The sequence below is a fragment of the Piliocolobus tephrosceles genome, chromosome 17 (assembly GCF_002776525.5).
Source record: "Piliocolobus tephrosceles isolate RC106 chromosome 17, ASM277652v3, whole genome shotgun sequence".
Classification (NCBI taxonomy): domain Eukaryota; kingdom Metazoa; phylum Chordata; class Mammalia; order Primates; family Cercopithecidae; genus Piliocolobus; species Piliocolobus tephrosceles.
Window position 1 is genome coordinate 67,255,901 of NC_045450.1, and position 15,037 is coordinate 67,270,937.

A 15,037-nucleotide genomic window follows, 5' to 3' on the forward strand; every position below is an offset into this window, starting at 1 on the left:
ACTTTTTGGGAACTGGAGTACAGGTCACTCTTGTTATGCAAAGAGACTGGCAGCATTCTGCCCCTTCCCTACAGATCTGTGAAACTTTGAACTTGAGAGAGATGATTTAGGGTATCTGGTGGAAGAAATTTCTAAGCAGCAAACCATCCAAGAGGAAGCAGATCATAAAACTTTGGAAAATTTGCAGACTCAAGATGCAATAGAAAAGAAAACCCCATTTTCTGGGGAGAAATTCAAGCTTGCTGCAGAAATTTGCATAAGCAACAAGGAACTGAATATTAATAGCCAAAATGCTAGGAAAAAATGTCCCCAGGGTATGTCACAGACTCTCGCAGCAGTCCCTCCCATCACAGGCCCACAGGCCTAGGAGGGAAAAATGGTTTTGTGGGCCAGGCCCAGGGCCCCCCTGCTCTATGCAGCCTTGGGGCATGGTACCCTGAGTCCCAGCTGTGTTAGCTCCAGCTGTGCCTGAAAGGGACAGTGGACATGTCAGGCCATTGCTTCAGAAGGTGCAAGCCCCATGCCTTGGTGGCTTACACATAGTGTTGGGCCTGTCGGTGCACAGAAGTCAAGAACTGAAGTTTGGGAACCTCCACCTAGATTTCAGAAGATATATGGCAATACCTGGATGTACAGGCAGAAGTCTCCTGCAGAGGCAGAGCTGTCATGGAGAACCTCTGCTAGGGCAGTGTGGAAGGGAGATATAGGGTTGGGACCCCCACACAGAGTCCCCACTGGCACACTGCCTAGTGGAGCTGTGAGTGAGGACAGTGGAGCCTGTCCTCCAGGCCCTGGAATGGTAGATCCACCAACAGCTTGCACTGTGCACTTGGCAAAGCTGCAGACACTCAATGCCCGCTGTGACAGCAGCCAAGAGGGGGTTTATGCTCTGCAAAGCCTCAGGGGCAGAACTGCCCAAGGCCATGGGAGCCTACCTCTTGCATCAGCGTGACTTGTACGTGAGACATGGAGTCAAAGATCATTTTGGAGCTTTAAGGTTTAATGACTCCCGTATTGGATTTTAGACTTGCATGGGGTCTGTAGCCCCTATGTTTTGGCCAATTTCTCCCACTTGTGTGTATTAGCCAATGTCTGTACCTCCATTGTATCTCATAACTAACTTGCTTTTGATTTGCCGAAGAGACTTGCCTTGTCCCAGATGAGACTTTGGATTTGGACTTCTGAGTTAATGATGGGATGAGTTAAGAATTTGGGGGACTGTTGGAAAGTCATGATTGTGTTTTGAAATGTGAGGACATCATATTTGGGAGGATCCACGGGCAGAATGATATGGTTTGGCTGTGTCCCCACCCAAATCTCATCTTGAGTTGTAATTCCCATAATCCCTACATGTCATGGGAGAGACCCGGTGGGCATGTAATTCAATCATGGGGGCAGTTTCTCATATGCTATTCTTGTGATAGTGAGTAAGTTCTCATGAGATCTGATGGTTTTATAAAGGACTTTCCCCTTCATTTGATTCTCCTCCTTCTCTCTCCTGTTGCTTTATGGAAAAGGACCTGTTTGCTTCCTCTTCTGCTATGATTGTAAGTTTCCTGAGGCCTCCCCAGCCATGCTACCTATACAGCCTGCAGTACTGTGAGCAAATTAAACCCCTTTCCTTTATAAATTACCTCATCTCAAGTGTGTCTTTATTAGCAACATAAGAACAGACAAGTACAGTAATTTATAAAGAAAAGAGGTTTAATTTGCTCACAGTACTGCAGGCTGTATAGGTAGCAAGGCTGGGGAGGCCTCAGGAAACTTTCAAATATAGTGGAAGGCAAATTGGGAAGCAGGCATGTCTTCACATGGTTGAACAGGAGAGAGACAGAGTGAAGGTGAAGGTGCTACACATGTTTAAACAATCAGATGTCATGAGAACTCACTATCAGAAGAATGGCAAGGGGGCAATCTGCCTCCCTGAACCAATGACCTGCCACCAGGACCCTCCTCTGCAAATCTACATGAGATCTGGGTGGAGACACAAAGCCAACCCATATCACCAGGTGCCATGCTAAGTGCCTTACATCAAATAACTCAAGTAATACAAAACAAAAATCCCCAGTAGACCCTAATAATACAATTTTACAAATGAGGTGATAGAATTTCATTGAGATTAAGTGACTTTTCCAAGTCCATACAGCTGGTGAGTGGGGGACCCTAAATTTGAACCTATGTTGTTGGCTCCAGAGTCTGTCCTTTTATTATAAAACTAGAGCAAAATAAAAAATATTTTTATATTTAAAAATATAAAATAAAACAAAAATAAAATTATTCAATAAAGCACTGGAATATGACATAGAAATATATACTTGCTTTTATCAGAGTAATTAAGAAAGAATAAGCTAGACAAATGTGCATAAGTCAAATAACTCCAAAAATAGCAAAGCAGATTATGTTGAAAGTTCAGGCAGGACAGGTCAGCACTGATGGTCATGTGTAAATGACCAAGTAGAAGGAAATGTTCCAAAATGATTAATTAGCCAAAAGTCCTTGAGACTCACGCTAAGTACACAGACCCAGTTGCTCATCTCCTAGGAGATGAAACCTGTGGAAAGCTGTACAGATTATAATAAGAGTAGAAATTTGTGGATTTTTAATAATGCTAGCATAACAGAGCAATAAATTTAAATGACAGCATAAGAGGCAAAGAGGTGTAATACCAGCCCAACAAGACGTTCAAAGCACACAATTTGTGGCGAGATCCTAAAGTTGCCAAAAAGAAAACCTATGGGAAAAGTTGTTCCTAGGAAGTTGTATCATAAGGGTGTATTGAATGGGCTTTAGTCAGCCTCATGGCCAGGCTTGCATTACCTTAGGGGATTTTTAACCTCAGCTGGTCTGAGAAGTTATTCTCATACTTTGGGTATGCTTATGGTACATGCAATCAAGGAAACTGTTGCTGGGCGTGGTGGCTCACGCCTGTAATCCCAGCACTTTGGGAGGCTGAGGCGGGTGGATCACGAGGTCAGGAGATCGAGACCATCCTGGCTAAAACGGTGAAACCCCGTCTCAATTAAAAATACAAAAAATTAGCCAGGTGTGGTGGTGCGCGCCTGTAGTCCCAGCTACTCGGAGGCTGAGGCAGGAGAATGGCATGAACCCGAGAGGCGGAGCTTGCAGTGAGCCGAGATCCCGCCACTGCACTCCAGCCTGGGTGACAAGGCAAGACGCCGTCTCAAAAAAAAAAAAAAAAAAAAAAAAAACTGTCAAAATATTATAATGAAAACTCCAGGAAGTAATACAAACTGCATTGCAATAACTCTAGATAACTAAAAGTTCAAGTATACATATAATGAAGCAATGAATGAAATGCTATTTTAGAATTGGTTTTAGTGTGTTTTAGTACATTTGCAAGCATTATTTGTATGTTTTGTCTGTTCCTGAAGGTGTCTAAAATTTTCGAAAGACTCAGATGTAGTGTGCATAGCAACTCCAGCTGGTGCTGATGTTCTAGCCTTGGGCCTTCACATCCCTATTTTTGTGCATTCCAGTTGAATCCCTGAGGCTGAACTGCATCTTTGTCCATGGGCCACCAACAGGCTTCCAGGACACACCGACATATGTGCACAGGGTGGGCTGGAAGTGCCCTGGAATTGACTGCCCTCAATACCAATCTGGGATAACAGCCCTACCCAATGACTAACAGGTGTAGGGGTATAGAAGCCCGACCTCCCTTGCCCCTTGCCCAGGATAATTCTGAGGCATGGCTTTCCATTCATTCCTCACAGGATTGTTAGTCACCTACTGGCTTGATAATATATCCCGTAGGGGCTGACTCTGTTTCCCCAAATTGATTGCCCATTCCTTTGCCGATGGCCCTACAGCTTCCAAATATATTGTGTATTCTCAAACTCCTATCAGAGAATGCTTCTGGAGAAACCCCAACTAAGAGATCACATTTGTGTCTGCAGCATAATTAATATTTAAGGGTTGATAGTCAAATTTGTAAGCAACATTTAAATTATCAAGAAAATATTCTCTTTAAAAAATTGCCTATGATCTAACATATGATTTTATTAAGTGGAATGCTAAGCAAAGCACAGGAATTCATAGTTGTTTGTCACCAGGCACAAACATTTGTCACACACTGGATAATACTTTAACGTCTGATAGTCAAACTCCTAATCCACTTCCTAAAAACAGCCCAAATATGAGGGTTTCTTGGACTCCTCCAGAGTGAGTTAGCTGTTTCATCCTCTCTGTTCTCACAATATTTGATTCTTATTTCTGAAACAGCTTACACCATGTTGCATTGTAATTTATCAGTTTACATAGACGTCTGTGTTTCCAAGATTATTTCCTGAGCTCCTGAAAAGTAAAGATCAAGTTTTGTTTGCCTTTGTCATTTCCACACCACATTCTTTCTGGACCTGCCACATTGTTGGCTGCAATATTGAGTTCCTTAAAAAAAAAAAAAAAAGAATAAATGAATGAAATGAAAGTCACCAGTCCTGTTCAATAGATCGTATTATGTGTCCTTAAGGACTAAGGCTGTTTCATTTATCATCAAAACCACTCCAGCACTATGCAGAGGTTATAGTAAACAAGGCTTAGTGTTGAAAACTAAATGAGTGAGTGAATGAATGAATGAATTAGCGAATGGATAATTAGTGAAGCATATTGTCAACACCAGATTGTTTTTGAGCAATTATTGCTACATCTAACTTACCCTTTACTTTGTTGGTAGAATGTGGCTTAGCTGGGTTGTGATGATGTTTTGTTAATCAAATAACCATATAAGTTAATTTAGACTAATAGTTTTGGCTCCTCAGCATGATTTTAACACTTGACTTTGTCATCCATCATATTGGATATTTCTCCAGCTTTGTATCACTCATAAATGTAGCCAACCTTCCCTCATATCCCTGTAATGGAGACTTTTGCCGGTTCAGTCCATGGTTTACTTTACAGGTACAATCAACCATGTAGGCCAGGAATTGGAAAACCATGGCCCATGGGTCAAATCAGGCCTGCAGCTTGTTTTTGTAAATAAAGTTTTATTGGAACACAGCCACATTTATTTGGTACATACTGTCTGTGGCTGCTTTCACACCCCATAGTGTGAAATTCTATAATGACAGAATCGAGTCATAGTTGTGACAGAGACCATATGGCCTGCAAAGTTTAAAATATTTACTATCTGGTCTTTTACAGAAAAATTTTGCTGATCCTTGTATTAGTCTGTCCTCACACTGCTATAAAGAACTACCTGAAACTGGGTAATTTAGGAAGAAAAGAGGTTTAATTGACTCACAGTTCTACAGGCTATACAGGAAGCATGACTGAGGAGGCCTTAGGAAACGTACGATCATGGCAGAAGGGAAAGGGGAAGCAGGCCTGTCTTCCCATGGCAAAGCAGGAGAGAAAGTGAAGAGGGAGGTGCTATAACACTTTCACACAACCAGATCTCATGAGAATTCACTATCACAAGAACAGCAAGGGGGATGTCTGTCCCCAGGATCCAATTACCTCCAGCACTGAGGATTACAATTCGACATGAGATTTGGGTGGGGACACAGACCCAAACCATATCAATCCTTGATTTAGATGATCAATGTAACAAGTAAACTACATGTCACCATCTTGTGCATAAAGTCTCTACTGAGCCTTGTTATGTGCCCTGTTGAAATCAAGGTACATTGTGCTCTTACTTCTCTCACTGAAGTGACATTATCAAGGAAGCAAATGCAGTTTTATAGTACAATGCCTCCTAGTGAACCCAGCATGATTTCTAGTGATCAACACATTAGGAAACAAAATGTTCACTCCACATATATTTGATCATTGTTTTGGGAATTCTATCCTTGTGACAGTGAGCCTTGGCCTAACCATTCTCTGCTGGAAAAGGGTTGGAAATAATGAGGAGCGAACCTCTTTTTCACTTCTCTAGCATTCTTCTCTATCCCATTCCCACAAATGGAGACCCTTTGGTGCTAGATTAAGCTAACAGTTGGCTTTATCTTCCTGGATCACAGTTTTGTCATCTATAAGATATTAGTTGTCAGAGTTAATATGAGGATCAAATGAGATAATTAGTGGATGTAAAAATAACTGTAATTACCAACATTTAGTGAATGCTTTTTGTAGACACTGTGCCAAGGAATTTTAACATTCATAATCTCACTAAATTCTCATAAAGCATAGTGAAAATTACCCACAAGTTATAGGCAACATACAGATATATTAAGGAACTTCATTTGTCCCTTAAGCAAGTATTTATTTTATTTATTTTTTTTAATTCACAAACAAAAATTGTATATATTCGTGGTGTACAACATAATGTTTTAAAATATGGATACATTGTTGAGTAGCTAAATCAAGTGAATTAACACATGAATTACCCACATACTTATTTATTTTGGTGAGAATGCTTAAAATCTATTTGCTGATTTTTAAACATACATTGCAGTGTTACACAATAGATCTCTTGAATTCTTGAATGTATTCCTCTTTTCTAACTGAAATTTTATATCTTTTTACCAACATCTCCCCAGTTCATTCCCCCATCACCTCTGGCCCCTGGTAGCCACTCTTCTATTCTCTGCTTCTATTAATTCAGCTTTTTTTTAGATTCCACATACAAGTGAGATCATGTAGCCTCTGTTTTTTTGTACCTGGCTTAATTCACTTAGCATAATGTCCTGGAAGTCCATCCATGTTGTTACAAATGGCAGGGTTTCCTCCTTTTTTAAGGCTGAACAGTATTCCACTGTGTATATATACCACATTGCCTTTATCCACTTATCCATTGACAGACATGTAGATTGGTTTCATAGCTTGGCTGTTGTGAACAATGCTGCAGTGAACATGGGAGTGCAGATAGATCTTCGACATTCTGGTTTTATTTACTTTCGATGTATACCCAATAGTGGATTGCTGGATCATATGGTAGTTCAATTTTTTTTTTTTTTTTTTTTTTAAGAAAACCCCATACTGTGTTCGATAAATGGCTTTATTTATATTCCCATCAACAGAGTTTCACTTTTTTCCATACTCTTGCCAACACTTACCTTTCATCTTTTTGGTAGTAACCAATCTAAAGGTGTAGTGATATCTCATTGTGGTTTTACTTTGCATTTCCGTGATAATTAGTGATGTTGAACTTTCTTTCATATATCTGTTGGTCATTTTATGTCTTCTTTTGAGAAATGTCTATGCAACATAGTAGTGGAAGTCCTAGCCAGAGTAATTAGGCAAGAAATAGAAATAAAAAGCAGCTAAATCAGAAAGAAAGAAATAACTTAAATTATTTATATTTAGAGATGACATTATCTTTTATATAAAAGACTCCTAAAGACTCCACAGAAAAACACTGTTGGAGGTAATATAAAAATTCAGGAAAGTTGCATGATACAATATCAACAAAAAAATCAGTACTATTTCTATACAGTAACAATGAGCTGTCTAAAAAAGAAAGTGAGAAAACACTCTCACAATAGATACAAAAGATAAAATACTTAGCAATAAATTTAACTGAGGAGGTAAAAGATCTTTACATTGAAAACTATAAAACACCAATGCAAGAAATTTAACTAGGCACAAACAAATGGAAAGATATCTTGTGTTCACAGATTGAACTAATTTATATTATTTAAATGTCCATACTACCTAAACTGATCTCCTGATTCAGTGCAATCTCTATTAAAATTTCAATGACCCTTTTCACAGAAGTAGAAAAAAAATTCTAAAATTTATATGGAATCACAAAAGATCCTGAATAGCCAAATAAATTTTGAAGCATCACATTACCTGACCTTAAAATATAATACAAAGCTATAGTAATGAAAACAGCATGGTACTGGCATAAAAACATACACATAGACCAATGGAACAGAATAGAGTCCAGAAGTAAATCCACACATTAATGGTCAGTTGATTTTTTGACAAAGATGCCAAGAACGCATACTAGGGAAAAGACAGTCTCTTTAATAAAAGTTGTTAGAAAAAGTGGATATCCGGCTGGGTGCGGTGGCTCATGCCTATAACCCCAGCATGTTGGAAAAACCCCATCTCTACTGAAAATACAAAATTAGCTAGGCATGGTGGCACATGCCTATAATCCCAGCTACTTGGGAGGCTGAGGCAGGAGAATTACTTGAACCCGGTAGGCAAAGGTTGCAGTGAGCCGAGATTGTGCCATTGCACTCTAGCCTGGGTCTCAAAGAAAAAAAGAAAGAAAAGAAAAAGAAAACTGGATATCAAAAAGAATAAAATTGGACCCTTCTAAAAAATCATCTCAAAGTACATTAAAAAGTTAATCTTGGCTGGGCACGGTGGCTCACGCCTGTAATCCCAGCACTTTGGGAGTCCGAGGTGGGTGGATCACGAGGTCAGGAGTTCAAGAGCAGCCTGGCCAAGATGGTGAAACACTATTTCTACTAGAAAACCCCATCTCTAGTAAAACTACTGGAAGAAAACATGCAGAAAAAGTTCCATGATGTTAGTTTGGGCAATAATTCTTTTGGATCTAACCCCCACAAAACACAGGCAGCAAAAGCAAAAATAGACAAAGGGGATTATATCAAACTAGAAACTTCTGCACAACCAAGAAAAAGTCAACAGAGTGAAGAGACAGCCTATGGAATGGGAGAAATTATTTGCAAATCATGCATCTAATAAAAGGTTAATATGCAAAATATATAAGAAATTCAACTCAGTAGCAAGAAAACAGTCAATTCAAAGACAGAGAAATCTGAGAAAGTAGTTTTCGGGCACTACTATGAGCCAGGCACTGTATCCCAAGTACTATTGTAGCACTTGGGATACATCTTTGAACAAAACCAACAAATGTCCCTACCCTCATATATGTGGAGAGTCGGGGCAAACAATAAACAACACATATAATAATAACAGACGTATTTAATATATTAGAAGATAATTGCTGCTGTGGAAAAATGGAAGTGGAACAGGGAAAGGGAGACTGAAAGTGCTGGAGATAGGTCGAGGGAGGGAAGAAGTGGTCAGGGTAGGCCTCATTGAGAAGGTGATGATATCAATAAAGACTTGAAAGAAACAAGGAAGTCAGCCCCGTAGCCATCTGAGAGAAGAGCCTTCCAGTGTCACTAGCTTTGGTTGTGGCACAACCAGGATTCCAACTCAGCTCTGTCAGACCCCAGAACCCAAACTCACAATAACCAAGGTCAACAAATGTTAGTTCTCTGCTCAGTCCTCTCCAAGAAATCTGCTGTGAATTCCTGTTTTTTTCCCCGTGGCTGTTGCCTACATTCAGTCTGGGCTTGCCTTGCCTCAAGCCATTCCTACAGGTCAACATGGATGTCCCATCTTTGTCTCTGATCACATGCTCTGCTTTTGTCACTGCACCTTTTCAGACCTGATGCCTTCTGAGGGCCATGGTGCTGCTTTTCTGGCTTCAATTCTTTTCTTTTTCACTGGGGTAGTTTGTGATTTCATCTCTGCAATCCTCCTTCAGAATCTTCCAGCCCTTCTAAGTCATGTAAGAATTTAGCCTACCAAACATCATGCCCATACTTTCTCTGTGTAAAGTAGACAGCTATACTTTTATCTTCTTTGTAGTTGTTGTTTGCTTAAGATGCCAGAGTCACTTTCTGTCACTTACAACCATGGGACTCTGATACTACATTTTTAAAAGAATCTAATTTCTTAGGAAACTAGTTGTTGTTGTTGTTGCTTTCCAGTGCTGCTTTTTTTTCTTCCCTTATTGTTAAAAATCTCAGGAAAGTAGAGTTACCTTTTTATGGCCTACTGCCCCTCTGTCACTACTAATGCCTTTCTTTTCAAACGCATGCTAAGTCCTCAGTCACAGGTCACCTTATTGGTTCATCGGCGCCGAGAGGTTGAAACAGTCTCCAACGTAGCAACTCTGCAGACCCTCTATTTTTAGCTGAGTTAGATTTCTAGCAGATGTCTGGATAGTAGACGTCTCCCTTAATTACCATAACTTGTCTGGGTGCCATTTTTGAGATCCCCAAAATAGAGATTGAAAATAGAACCCACCTCATAGGGCTGTAGTGAAGATCAAATGCAAAAAGTGCATACAAGGACAGTTATCACAGTACTTGGCCTTGGCATGTAGTGAGGATTTCTGCACGTCAGCTATTCCAGTTCGAGGGAGGCACTTTATTTGTGTTGGAGAGAGAGAGACAGACTGTTTCAGCTCAGCTCTACTGCTCATCAACTTCACGATTCTGAGTGATCGCTCATACTCCCTAGGCTGTAAAGCTGGAATGATAATAGCAATTTGAGTAGTACATGCAATAAAAATTATAAAATAATATGTATAAAAATCCTAGAATAACAATTTTCGTATTAAATGAGATAAAAGGCATAAAAATGCATAAAATTATGTGAATAAAAATATTGAAATAATATCAAGTCAATATTGAGTCCAATAAAATGTACAAAATACAAACCCTATAATAAAGCAATTTGAGTATTGAATGGGATGTGTATGAAGTAAATATTAATGCTATCAATAGAATATTAAGTAAAATAATATGTATAAAGGGCTGAGTATGGTGTCAGGCACTTTGTATAAGTCCTTGAAAAATACACTCCTATGTTATTATTGTTAATATCATTGACGTCATATTACCACAACATCTCCTCACTGTTAGAACGTGTTGCTGTCAAGGTTGTCCTATGCGATAAAGCTCCTCTTTTAGGGGATACCAAGTGAGCACTTAATAATAGCAATTCTTATCATGCACCATTACTCTTCAGGCATATATTTACCATTGTTAGATTGTCTTTTCTTCAACAATCTCATGAGCTCTCACATGAAAGTGGCTCCAAACACAAATTGGCAGTCAAATTGGGATTTTACAGATTTTATCTCTTAACAATATTTTTATACCAAAAGGCTAAATAGGACCTTTTAGGAATTCAAGAGTTCTCAAAGGGACTAATTTTCTCTAAAGAACTAGGTCACATAAAAGGAGAAGGGGAATGAGCATTATCCTCCGAGAAATTATATATATGGGAAGACAAAAATTAGTCCTATCGATTAGAGCAGATTATTTGGTTTAGAATTAAGTGAGAGAAAAATTATATACAAGTGACACCATAAGAGTATCCTGGCACCTGTATGGCCAGAGGAGAGTAGTTTGCTGAGATAATAGTTATTCATCATCACTGGGTCATGGCTGTGTGCTGTTTTCTTTCATTGCCCTGGAGAGTCACTCTGCTCCCTTCTTGCTGCTCAGTGCCTTGGAGGCTACAGACTGCATCACTGGGGCTCCTGGGCCCCCTGCTTCTAACTAGGTGGCTAATGGAGAACCTAGAGGGAGCAAAGAGGGTGAGGGTGCCTCGGGCTGACCGTGTCCTTTGACTTAATGTCACATGTCTGGTCGGGAGCAACTTTTTCTCTATGATGCTGTCTTGCTGGGCTGTGAGTTATTTGAAATGAAGCTATAATCTAGGCTCTGTGAGGAGACGTTTACCGGTGTCTACTCTGTTCACCACTGTACCTGAACACAGTGTCTGGCCCAGAAGAGGTACTTGATAAATATATTTCTGTCAAAGGAATGCACTGGGGATGCCTCACTTAATTGCATTCTAAGAAGAGCCACCACCTAAACCTGCCTTGCACACTAGCTATAAAGAAAGCCACATTGTCTCTGAGCAGGAATTCTTAGAAATAAAGGCTCTTAAAATTCCCATCCACAAGCTGTGACTGCATCATGTTAGTGATTTCCACTGGATTGTGCATGGGGTCCCAGATGTTTGAGTCTTTTATTTTACGGCAGTTGCTTTTCTGTGAGGTTCCAATTAATTGAATTGGGAAAAGCTGTAAGCCCCGTTGAAAGTGGAACTATCTCTTTGACAAAACCCACATGCTGTAAAGTCAAAGATTCTTCAATATCCTCTTTGTTTAGATCCATAAGGCTGATTGACTGACTTGACTGATTTTCTTTTTTAATATGTTTGCTTTAGCAGCTAGAAATTTTGATGTCACACATATACAGGCCACGGGGTCATTTGGGGAAATCTGCTTAGGTGGCATGGCTTCCTAGAGCATCATAGGAAAATCCGGATGAGAATCTGAAGAATTCCCACTGTTAAATTCCAGGCTTTTTGCTGGGATTTGAAAATTCATTTTCTCTCTGTCATTTTCTCTCATCAAAGCATCAATAAATGTTGTTTTTAGCAACAACCGCTCAATTCTACTGTTCTTGTGCATACTATCTTCTCCCTCCCCTCACCTCTCAAACACCAGTGATATTGCATGACATAGTGCATTCCCTACCACTGGCAGCCTGTTTCTTTTTTTGTTTGTTTGCTTGTTTTTGTTTTCATTTTGTTTTTGAGATGGAGTCTTGTTCCATTGCCCAGGTTGGAGTGCAGTGGCATGACCTCGGCTCACTGCAACCTCCACATCCAGGGCTCAAACGATTCTCGTGCCCCAGCCTCCTCAATAGCTAGGATTACAGATGCTCATCACCATGCCTGGCTAATTTTTGTATTTTTAGTAGAGATACTGTTTCACCGTGTTTTCCAGACTGGTCTCGAACTCCTGACCTTGAGTGATCTGCCTGCCTCAGCCTCCCAAGGTGCTGGGATTATAGGCGTGAGCTACCATGCTTGGCGGTAGCCTGTTTCAACTCATCACATGTGAAAGTCTGCAATTGCATTTTCCCCACTCATCAGGGGTGATCAGCATTCCACATTGTTCTAATCATGCGAATACTTGTTTTCCATCAACTGGCAATCACTCAACATTAGACTCTCATTTATTTTTCCCAGGACCGCTCCTGTTTGCTAACTGCCCTAGTTTTGGTTTCCCAGAGGTCAAGTCTGATCAGGAATTCAAGTACATGCAATTTACTGAGAGAATGCCCTTAAGAAAAAACTGAGGGAAAAGGGGGATGAGGATAGGGAAGGGAAATGCTGAGTAAAGATGTAATCGCAGGTAAAGTCTAGTCTTGGCCTGTTCCGTGGGAGTATTCCTGCCTTAATTTGCCCCATGAGATTGTCTCTGCTACTTGAAGCAAGGGGATTGCCAGTCATAAACTGTGGGCTGCCCCTGGTGAATGGTGTTTCCTTTGGATGAAATAGTTCTTGTCCTCCTAGGGCATATGATGGAAATGGAAAGCAGCTGTGAGCTGTTAGCAGCCAGAGTTCATAGCAACTTTACTTGACTAGTAAAGGGGCCTGGGTGGGGTGCTTAGAGCATCTGCTATATTAACTTGTATGATCTCATAACAACCCTATGAGGAAGAAACCATTATAATTATCATTTTACAGATGAGGCAATAACATCTTGGGTTGTGTGTCTCAGAGACAGATCCTGAGACTAGATTTATGTGGTTTATTAAAAAAAAAATGTTACCAGTACTTTAGAACTTCTTACAGAAAATTCAGGCAGGTGTAAATGAAATCCTCTCTAACACATTCTATGAGAATAGCACTACCTTAATACCAAAACAAGATAAAGACATTACAAGAAAACTACAGACCCAGTATCTCTCATGAACAAAAACTCTCAACAGAATATTAGCAATAAAATCTAAAAATCTGTAAAAAATTATGCCACAACCAAGTAGAATTTATTGTAAGTATGCAAGATTGGTTCAACATTCAAAAATCATTGTAACCTGTTATATCAATCAGCTAAAGAAGCAAAATTATATAATATCAACTGATGCACAAAAAGTGTTGACAAAATTCCACACCCATTTATAACAAAAAATTAAGAAAACTAGGAATAGTGGGGAACTTGTTCAACTAATAAAGCATATATACAAATTATTTACAGTTGATATCATACTTAATGGTAAGAAATTGTACAGTGTCCTTCAAAAGAATAAGGCAAGAATGCCATTTTTTACCACTCTAATTCAGCATTATGCTGAAAGTTATAGCTACTGCAATAAGACAAGAAAATGAAATAAAAGATACACATGTTGAAAGGGAAAACTAAAGCTCTTTATTCACAGATGATCTGATAATCTGAAAATCCCAAAGAATCCACGAAAAAGAAAAATCAGTCATGGGACTAATCAGTGACTATAGCAAGGTTGTGAGATACAAGATTCATTTACAATAGCATTAAAAATTTTCTAATGAAGTGTTTAAATATAAATAAAATAAAATAAGTACAAGCTCTATATGTGGAAAACTGGAAAACACCGATTAAAGAAATCAAAGAAGATCTAAATAGATTGAGACATATTATGCATTCGTGGATTGGAAGACTATTTTTAAGATGTCAATTCTTCCCAACATAGCCTGTATATTCAATGCAATCTCAATCAAATTCAAGCAAGATATTTTTTAGACATTGACAAAGAATTCTAAAGTTTATTGGGAAAGGCAAAAGACCTAGAATAAAAAATACAATACTGAAAAAGAAATCAACAATTGCCAGGGGTTTGAGGGAAGGAGAAAGAGTTGTGTAAGTCAAGTTTGAAAGGTTTTTTTACAGTAGTGAATCTATTCTATATGGTACATTAATGGTGGATATATGACACACTATGCATTCATTAAAATTCATAAGTTTATAGTATAAAGAATGAACTTTGGTGTGTGCAAATGGAAATATCATTTAGGAAGTTGTAAGATCCCAAGATGAAATGTAGAATGTAACAAAAGAATCTAACTGCATTACAAATTTATAAACCAACTTTACTGAAGAGGGTGAGAAGAAATGTTGCTGATCTAGGTAACTTTGAAATGAGTGGAGTCTGTAAGATTAAGTATATAAGCACTGTACTCTAGTTGATAAAGTTGTTTCCCATAGGAGTATGGGTTAACAACTCTGAAATCGCTATTCATAGATAGTGGAAATGTAAATGGGTGACAGATGGTAGAAGTCATTTCTCACTGTTGTTGCTGGAGGTTATAGACGAGCAAGGAAAGATGGCTAGAATGATTTATTGAATAGTGAATTAGAGTCACAGACATTAGGATGAACATGTTTCACTTAATATATAGATGTGTATATATATGTGTATACAGAGATTAGTGTATATGTATGCATATACATACTGATATATATTGTTTAAAAATATGTTTTGGATGATCAGTTTTGAGGTGTACTGGTCCATTATCT

At 39.0% G+C, this 15,037-nt stretch overlaps 1 pseudogene; it reads right to left on the reverse strand.

Annotated features, from left to right (window-relative positions):
- Nucleotides 1–2,890: 2,890 nt before the first annotated feature.
- Nucleotides 2,891–8,145, reverse strand: LOC116418505 (annotated as a pseudogene).
- Between the last annotated feature and the right edge of the window lie 6,892 nt (nucleotides 8,146–15,037).